Source organism: Oryctolagus cuniculus, chromosome 11 (genome assembly GCF_051225735.1).
Source record: "Oryctolagus cuniculus isolate XC-2025 breed Fujian yellow rabbit chromosome 11, ASM5122573v1, whole genome shotgun sequence".
NCBI classification, from domain to species: domain Eukaryota; kingdom Metazoa; phylum Chordata; class Mammalia; order Lagomorpha; family Leporidae; genus Oryctolagus; species Oryctolagus cuniculus.
In genome coordinates, this window is record NC_142877.1 from 90,395,487 (window position 1) to 90,405,666 (window position 10,180).

A 10,180-nucleotide genomic window follows, 5' to 3' on the forward strand; every position below is an offset into this window, starting at 1 on the left:
TTTGCTGAAATCTCTTCATGTGGTGTAGCATAAATCTTTACTTATTCTATGTTTAATGTGGACAATTACATGATGATAATCTTCACTAACAAGAAAAGACTGCTTGGAAAATAATGCCTACCCACACAAATAGAAAGAGGTACTTTCTCACAGTTCCTAACACCTAGGAGAAAAGGAAGCCTACTATATATACTCAAGGAAATGTGATATCATCTCAAGTTACTTTGCTTTTCATCAAATATGAAAAGCCCCAGAATTTATGCAATGGCTGGCTATTCACCTAGCTTTGTCAGTAATATAATTGATTGATTTTTTTTTCTATACAAGAATACTATGCATTTGGTTCCTTTAAGCTTTAGGTTCTGTTTTCATTTTCCTTTCTAGTACCCTACTGTGCAGATTATTGGAATAAATATATTAGTATCGCTTAATATAATCTTCAAACAGTAGAACTTTGTCTAAAAGTCTTTTTGAATAGTAACACTTTTATGAAATTGCCTTAATCCATTTGTTCACATTATAATCAAATTTAATATGGTGTCCTACAAACCAAGCAGTAGTTATGGAGCTATGGAATTAAGAACTAACTTTTGTTGGGTAAAGTTTAGCCAGAGATGAGACTATTACCTTTCTGAATATATAACATCACTGAGTCATTGGCCATGACATTTCTTTCATGTTTCTTTATTTTGAAGTGATCCTCTGACAACCTCTGTGATGTCAGTTCAAATTAAACTGCTGACACATTTCTCAATGTGAAAAATAGTGTTTGATTTTCTATTCAGAGTGAGCTTACAGATAAATTTTTCTGTGCATTCAAACATGGCATTATGTTTGATTTATATGTTAGAAACAAATAAAGAACTATTGTAAATTATTGTTTATGTCATTCTTTAAAGAAATCAGATTTCTGTTTAGGGAATGGAACATTTTTTGCTGAATATTCAGAAATTGAACAGAATATCAATGGATTCTTGAAATACTCAAAAGTACTTGCAGTCATTGGAATTATTAAATAGGAGTTTAAGAAGATTTGCCCTATGGGCTTGCATTACTGGTGGAGTACTTCAAAATGTGTGCTATATTCTGTGATGTATTCAAGAACGTTTTATGTAACAGAATTTCACAAGAACAGATGCCAAAATTTAAACAAACATGTATAACCCATAAACTTTTAAACCACTACTATGGTTCTAGAAATGTGAAAGAGCTAAGTTTAAGGTTTTTTCTAATTCTGAATTTACAAGATTACATGACAAACTTGTTGGTGATCTGCAATTACCAATTCATTGAAAAATCACACGTTAAACACTTAGTACTATGGCTATATTTGTGCAAGCTAAATAATATATGTGACTCTGGTAGGCAGAAAAATTACCTCTTGAGAACTTGTAAATACTTTTAAAAGTTCATGGAAACCATTGAATTAAAAGATAACTTATTTGGTTGCAATAAAATTTTGAAATCTATGCAGTTTTTTTTATAACATACATTTTCTATTAGTTTTTTGAGACCCCTCATATGTTACATTACAAAGATAAATTAAGATTATGGATAGAATATGAAGTTGCTGATCAGTTTATCTTTTTAAAAAAGATTATTTATTTGAAAGAGTTACAGAGAGATGGGGCGGGGGGAGAAAGGGGGAGAGAGAGAGAGAGAGACAGAAATCTTCTATCCACTGACTCAATCCCCAAATGGCTCAACCGGCAGGGCTGGGCCAAGCTGAAGCCAGGAGCTTCTTTCAAGTCACCCATGTGATGCAGGGACCCAAACACTTGGGCAATCCTTCACTGTTTTCCCAGGCCATTAGCACAGAGCTGGATCCAAAATGGAGTGGCCAGGACTCCAACTAGGGCCCATATTGAGGCCAGAGGTAAAGGGGGCAATATAACCTTTGGAAACCAGAGCTATGCCCCAGGTCTGCACTATGGGTTGTTGGGGTGAGGGGTGGTGAAGTAAATGAAACCTTACAGGACACTTAAATGTGGAAGAAGGAAGTAGAAGCTGTGGGGATGAAGCAGCAGCCTTTGCTGATTTGATGATACATGGCATTCATGAGTTAAAGAATGAAACATACCCTAGAATCTAGACAAACAAAGGAAACAGAAATTTCTCAAATATACTGATAAGAACATAACCCTAGCAACACCTTGACTCTAGCCCAGTAAGACCCCTTTCAAATTTCTGATGTACTGAAACATAACATAATAATCTGTGTCCTTTTAGGCCACTAAATTTGTGATAATTTGTCACAACACCAAAAAAAACCCCAAAACACTAGTACATACTCTGTGACAGGAACATGTTATAATAAAGGTAATCAGAGCCTACAATGTGATGACAAGTAGGATCCTGAATTCAGGTTTTTTGTGGTAGGGGTATGGTGGAGCAGGCATCAAAAAAAAAAAAAAAAAAAAAAAAAAAAAAAAAAAAAAGGGCTCTTCTAAGGAGTGACAGATACTAGAACTGAGTTTTAATGAATGAGTAGCATTTGGTGCAAAACAACCATGGGACAAAACTGTTATAAGTAGAGACATCACCATGTGCAAAAATCACAGAAGAAAAAAAAGGGGGGGGGCTATTTGTGGGTGTGGCTAAAGAAATTGAGGTATTAAATAGGAATGAATGCATGATTTGTTATGTTATTCTGGGTGCATTTTATTCTGCAGACAGAGGCAAACCAGAGGGGGCAGAAAGAAGGCGTTCAGAAATTTTGTAAGAGTTATAATAACTGATCTGAATTTCAAGGCTCCAACTGTAGTACTTGTAAATTTTTATTGTGTAAATATTGCCATCATGGCTATTTTTAACATCACACTATTGAATATACAACCATTAATATGTGCACAATGGTTCTCTTTGGCTCATATGAGTCATCTCTATCACACTATTTTTACATTTTCCGCAGTTACTAATATACTCTGAAAAAAATATTGTGTCTATATCATGTTGTGTGCTTTCTCTTTTTATTGCTTATATGGGATTAGGGGTGCTCCTTATAGGATTCCAGGATCCATGAAGCTGCTCCTTCACATTGACTGCTACCAAGCTTTCATTCATGAAAAAATAGACACATCATAAGGGAAGAGATAGCTGGCTGAACTATGAGCCTTATCCATTATGTTGCCCTTTATGAATGAAAAGATGTTACTTCCTTTCACTGTATTCTATAGTCTCTATTTAAAATGCAAACTTTTTCCTTTTTAAAATCTTTTATATATTTTCATTTTTTATTTGATAGAGACAGTGAAGGAACTTTCAACCATTATTTCACTCCCCAAATGCTTGCAACAGTCAGTACTTGGCCAGGATGAAGCCAGGAATGTGGAATCCTATCAGGGTCTTCCCTTTCAGGGACCCAAGTACTTGAGCCATCATCCATTGTCTCCCAGAGTACGCATCAGGAAACTGGATCAAAAGCAGAGTTGGGAATCAGATGTCCCAAGCAGATATAACTATTGTACCAAATACCAGCCCTCTTCACTTTCCTATTGAAATAATTTTTCCTCTGAAATTTTACCTTAAATATTCAGCAAAATAATTCTGATTGCCTGATGCCTTTCATTGATATCATCTTAGCTGATTTTCACAGGAAATATAATGCCATCATTTTCATAATTTTTTTCAAGCAATCATCCAATGGTGGGATTAAAATTTATCAGGGATTTTATAAATTTACTATTTAGCAGAGGTTTACAGCTGGAAATTCAGAGTTTAAAACACACACACACACATACACACACACAGAGGAATGCCTATCCTCAAGGGATTCACAACAGAGAAAGGGGGATTAATATTTTAAATGCATAATTGCCAATGTTTTTATTTCCACCCATAAATAATTCAATTTGTACACTGTAGACGAAATTTAATTGTAGAAAATTTGAGCTTTCATTAAACATAGGAAAGTCTAAGTTTTCAACTTTACAAAATATTTTAAAAATCTTATATTGTCTTCATTTCTCCCTTTTCTTCCATCCCCTTTGAGATGGAAGTTGTTTGTATGGCACTGACAGCATGTACAAGTATTTCTTTAGTGAATAATTCAATGTCTCTACAATGTCAACAGGATACTGGTTAGCTCTGAAAAGTGCATCCATGTTTCCTCCAAATAAGCCAAAGGCCAGTAAGGTGACAGCCAATTAAATGCATTTTGATTCCATTTTTAATATTCCTAAACAGCACCAGAAATTTTTACTGTGTCACCTTAGGATCTTTTAGAAAGCAATAAATACATATATTCCTGATCTATCTCAAAACTATTAATTATCAGACTAGTCTTCTATAATTCACTGGATTTTTTATACTATATTAACAAATTTCTCAGTATGCACTTGGAAATGATATATATGCCTTAATGATATTTTTCAAGGATTTTTCTAATTATTAAAAAAAATCTACAAAAACAAAGAAACACAATTCTGGTCATTAATGATACATTAAGGAATGCTATTCCAAAAAGCTTGAGAGAATGATGATATTCTCTTTTCTAGTTTTCATCAACTTTATTGAACATTACTGCACATACATTCTGTATTGAGTTGTGTACAAGGGGAAGAAGAAAGATCACGAGTAATGATCAGTATTTGTTGAGTAAAAAGACAAATTAAATTATAATTCCTGTACTTGAGGTTATGGTATCACAGCATGTAGGATATCCAGAAAAATAGCAATAATATGACACCTTATAAAAACCAACTTACAAAGAGGCACAAAAAATAATGTGGGTCATTAAAACAGTGAAAATGTATTTCCCAGAAAGAAGCTTTCACAGAGGAATTTGAATTTCAGCATATTCTTGAATAGGTCCTCAAATTTGAAAATGAAATCAAATAGCATCCTGAAACTTAAAAAAAAAAAAAATTCCTGATACTTCACTTGGCAGCTGAAGTTAAAAAAAATCAAAATTTATTTAATTAATTGGAACCAACAGCATATAGGTTTAATAAGAAATCTAATATTGAGACATAAGTCTAAAGTTAAGATCAAAATAAGGTCATTGGTCCAGAAAAACATAACTTAGAAATCAAACTGTCAGGAATCACTAGCTGTGATTGCAAAGGAATGCTACATTTTCATTAAATATTCTTATTATATTTATTCAGGACTATATTCTTTTTAAGAATTATTTATTATATTTTCATTTTATTTGTAAAGCAGAGAGAGAGAGAAGGAGAGAGAAATCTTCCATCCATTGGTTCATCCCAAAAACCTGCATATCCAGGGGTAGGCCACTCCACAACCAGAAGCCTAGAACTTAGTCTGGGTCTTCCAGCTGGGAGGAAGAGCTCCAAGTACTTGAGTCATCACCCACCACGTCCCATGATGTGCACTAACAGGTAGCTGGACTGAAAGCAGAGGAGTCAGAATCAGTACCAGGCATCCACATGGGATAGAGTTATCCCAAGCAATGCCCTAACCATTGTCCCCAGTGTCCACCCAAAGGACCCACGGTCTTCCTTTCCAGAATTTCAGACCCATCACCTCTACCTCATCTACTAACAAATGCACCCTATAATTAAATGCTCTCAAAATATTGCATCTACAACATACCACTGGATCCTGGACATGAGCCTGTCACAATCATGACAGTAACTGCAACTAACTCCTCATCACATTGGCTTTTCTTTTACTAACCTTTGTTTTTAATTCAGGAGCAAAGCCCTGAAAAATTGTCTCAGAAAGATTGATGTCAGAAAAAGCCTGGGGGCCTGCGATATAGCATGTTAAGCTGCCACCTGTCGCTCCCCCCCTTCATGGAGGAACGACACTAAGCCCTGCCTAGGCTTCATATCCGAGTCACGGCACCATTATGTCGCTCCCCCTCTTCGTGGAGGAACGACACAGGACCCTGCGCTGTTCTTTCGTCTGCTCGGCCCTCCCCGGGTTTGCTGCTGGTTCTTCCCGGGTTGGCCACTATCCCTTCCACCTCCGTGGAAGGGCAGTTCCCCCTGGCCACATTCCCCACTTCCGCAGGGGAGCGGCACACCGCCGGCCGGCTTTCTCGGGGGCTGCACGGGTTCCCTTAGATGTTCCCCATAGATGTTCCTGGTGCATGCCGTCTCTCTCCTCCTTTATAGTCCTCCTCCGCCAATCCCAACTCGGCTGCCCACACGCCGAGTACGCTGCTCTCCAATCAGGAGCAAGTCCTACAGTTAATTGGTTGAACTGGAGGCAGCTGTGCGGAAGCTGTTTACTTCTCTCCCAGCGCCATATTGTGGGAGAGCAGATGCATAGAATAAGTCTTAATTCCAGTAACTTAGTCTAGTCCGGTTTGCTCCCCACAGATCCCCCTTTCTTTTTATTTTTGGCGTTGATACGCGCCTGTCTTCGGTGTCCCGCGGCACACACTCTGCTCTACTTGCTAGAGTTGCCACAGGCTCTTACAAGTCCTATCAATCAGGCAAACCGAATCCGGGTCCTCTCTTCGCCATGTTGTGAGGAGGTTTTTAGGCGCTGATGCGTGCCTGTGTTCGGTGCCCTGCAGCGCATGCTCTACTCTGCTAGAACTGCCTGCAGGTGCTTACAAAACCTATCAGGCAAACCGAATCCAAGCCTTCTCATTGCCGTATTGTGGGGGAGACTTATTAGTGTTGGTTCGTGCCTATCTTCAGTGACCTGCAGCTCATACTCTGGTCGAGCTGCTTGCTGGCGCTTACTGCCTTAATCAGGCAGACCGAATCCAAGCCTCCTAATTGTTGCATTGTGAGGAAGCCTTACTGATGTTAATTCGTGCCTGTCTTCGGTGACCTGCGGCGCATAAGCTGCTAGCCGCCGCAGGTGCTCATCACCTCACTTATCGGGCAGACCGAATCCAAGCTTTCTAATTGCCATGTTGTGGGGAGGCCTTTCTATTTCTCTATTTCTCTATGTCCGGGCATTCCTATTTCTCCCATTCTACTTCCATCTTCCAGCATTCCTATTTCTCTCACTTTACTTCTAAACTTCTGTTTCTCTTATCCCTGCAGCTTCCCGGCAGCGCCCGCCCCGCGGCAGCTTCACGGCTCTGCGCGGCTTCCCGGCGCCTCGCCCCGCCGGCGCCCGCCCCGCGGCGGCTTCACAGCTCTGCGCGGCTTCCTGGCGCCTCGCCCCGCCGGCGGGTTCCCGGCTCTGCGCGCACGCTCCGCGGTCTCCACGCACTTCGCGCCCGCACCACGGCCTCGCGCCAACGCCCCGTGCTCTCTCTGCACGCGGCGGCTTCCGCGAATGTTTCCGCCACCACCGGCATTCAGTCCAAGTTCCCCGGACTAACCTGGCGAATTCTGGCGGCCCACGTCTCTGCCTCTGGTTCCAGATCTTCGCCTCTTGCTCCCCGGGGTGACTTGAAGAATTCCAAGATGGCTTGGCCTGCACTCGCGGCTTCATCCTCCCTAACATTTTTCTCTACCCGGTATGTTTCCTTAAGTTTTCTTCCAACAATATTCCTCTCATTTCTCCTGGCTACTCCCCACAGTCCGTATCCGAGTCCAAGTTTCCTCTAGGTTTCACTTTCACTTTCAACCTGCAGTCCGTATCTAAGTTTCTTCTTGCTTTCACTTTAAATCCTAACTTCTTTCCCACAGTCCATATCCGAGTCTCTGCCTAGGCTTTCAATAGCTTCTTCCGGCACCTAGGCTCTTTGCTAGTCTCTCTCTCTGGTATTTTCCTGCTTCTTCCCTCCTAGGTTTCCTATCCGTCCGAGGTTTCCTATCCGAGTCAGGTTTCCTATCCGAGTCACGGCACCATTATGTCGCTCCCCCTCTTCGTGGAGGAACGACACAGGACCCTGCGCTGTTCTTTCGTCTGCTCGGCCCTCCCCGGGTTTGCTGCTGGTTCTTCCCGGGTTGGCTACTATCCCTTCCACCTCCGTGGAAGGGCAGTTCCCCCTGGCCACATTCCCCACTTCCGCAGGGGAGCGGCACACCGCCGGCCGGCTTTCTCGGGGGCTGCACGGGTTCCCTTAGATGTTCCCCATAGATGTTCCTGGTGCATGCCGTCTCTCTCCTCCTTTATAGTCCTCCTCCGCCAATCCCAACTCGGCTGCCCACACGCCGAGTACGCTGCTCTCCAATCAGGAGCAAGTCCTACAGTTAATTGGTTGAACTGGAGGCAGCTGTGCGGAAGCTGTTTACTTCTCTCCCAGCGCCATATTGTGGGAGAGCAGATGCATAGAATAAGTCTTAATTCCAGTAACTTAGTCTAGTCCGGTTTGCTCCCCACAGCCACCTGCAATTCTGTCATCCCATATGTGTGCTGGTTCATGTCCTAGCTGCTCCACTTATAATCTTGCTTAATGCTAATGTGCATGGGAAAGCAGGGGAAGATGACCCAAGTGACTGAGACTCTGAACTCACATGGGAGACCTGGAATAAGCTCCTGGCTCCTGGCTTCAGGTCAACTCAGCTCTAGCCTATGTGGCCATTTGTGAGTAAACCGGTGGATGGAAGGAAGTTATTTCCCTTTGGCTCTCCATCTCTCTCCCTGTAACTCTAGCTTTCAAATAAATAAATAAATATTTAAAAAAGAAGGAAATAGTCTGATGTCTAATGGGAAAATCTAAGGGAAATGTGGATCCTCCCTACAGTAGAAAATTTCCTTCTTTATAGTTTTTCACTGGGATAATTTCATTATAAAGAGCTTAGTGAACCCAAAACCAAAGCACTTTCTGTTAGTAAGTCTAAGTCTAGGTAACTGGCAGTGTAGTCTATATTAAGGTAACAAAGTGCCATCCAGTCCCCCTTTCAGTTCTTTCTTTTGCTTACAGTTAAAAAAAGGAATAGGTCCAAACTCCCTTCACCTTTGCAGTTTCTGTTACTGGGAGTAATGTCATAAGAAAACACATAATTTATCCTCTCAGGGGCACAAATATGTGATAAAATTCTAGAACAACTTAAACCCACACTTTTAAGTAAATATATTTTTAAAGAAAACATGAACTTCAAAGGTGAAACTACTAAAAGTGTACTCAGCTAACACATAAACATCCAGAATAGCTTAATTTATTGGCCATTTCCAGCATCAAACACCTGTTTCTGTGGAGAGTATTCACTTCTCCTTTATATAACTGAAAGGATCAAAAAAGTTGTGTTTTACGGTGGTCTTTAGCATGGAAGTCAAATGTTTTAGACGCCTCCATCCCACATCAAAGTGCCTGGTTCAAGTTCAGACCCAGCTTCCAATTCCAGTTCCCCATTAACATGCACTGTGGGAGGTAGCAAGTAATGGCTCAAGAACTGGGATCTCCGCCATACACACGGAAGACCTGGATTGAGTTCCAAGCTCTCAACTTCAGCATGGCTCAGGTCTAGCTGTTGCAGGCATTTGAAGAATGAACCAGGGGGTGAGATCTCTTTCTCTCTCTCTCTCTCTCTCTCTCTCTCTAAACACACACATACACACTTTTCTAAGAAATAATTTTTTTAAAGATGTGTGTTCTTTGTTTCATGACAGAAGTATCATTGTGTTTCCAAAAACAAATAGGTCATCCCCTAAAGATACATTCAGACCTCAAATTTATGAAATTAGTTTCCATTTTAGAAGACAGGTTTATATTTTCTTGTAACTGAGAAGAATCTCTCAAGAAAAAGTAGTCAGACCTAAAATCAATTACAACACACAAATGAGTACTGAAATCAAACATGTAACATGAATGCAAGAGCCAGGCTCTCTATATTTGTGAGGGTGAGAAGATGACAGTAGAAGTTAAAGAACATCAAACAGAAGAAGAGATAGAGGTTTCTGAATAGGAATTTATTCACTGGGAAATTTTTTGTGTGCCAAAACAGTACCTCAGCTGCTAAAGAATTAGAAAATATGAATGGAACTGGTACATCAAACATGATTTAGGCCCCTAATTTGAAGAAACTGATAGACCAAGCAGAATTCTGGTTACAGGCAACTTGTCTATGATGACCAGAGTGGAATTAACCACAAATTTAATGTGATGGCTTACTGCCCAGTTTTGACTGATTTCAGGTTCACATATGATGTTTAACCCATAAGCAGAGATTGTGCACTGGGAAAAAATTCAGAAAGACCAAGACACTGATACATCTTCTAATATTAATATTCTGATTTAAATTCAAAGTCCTCTACCTATTTTCAAAAGCTTCAACAACATATTTCAAGTGCAATTTTCCTTATATATTAGATTTAATAAGTGGTATTAAAATGTACCTTCTAAATCACATTCTTACAT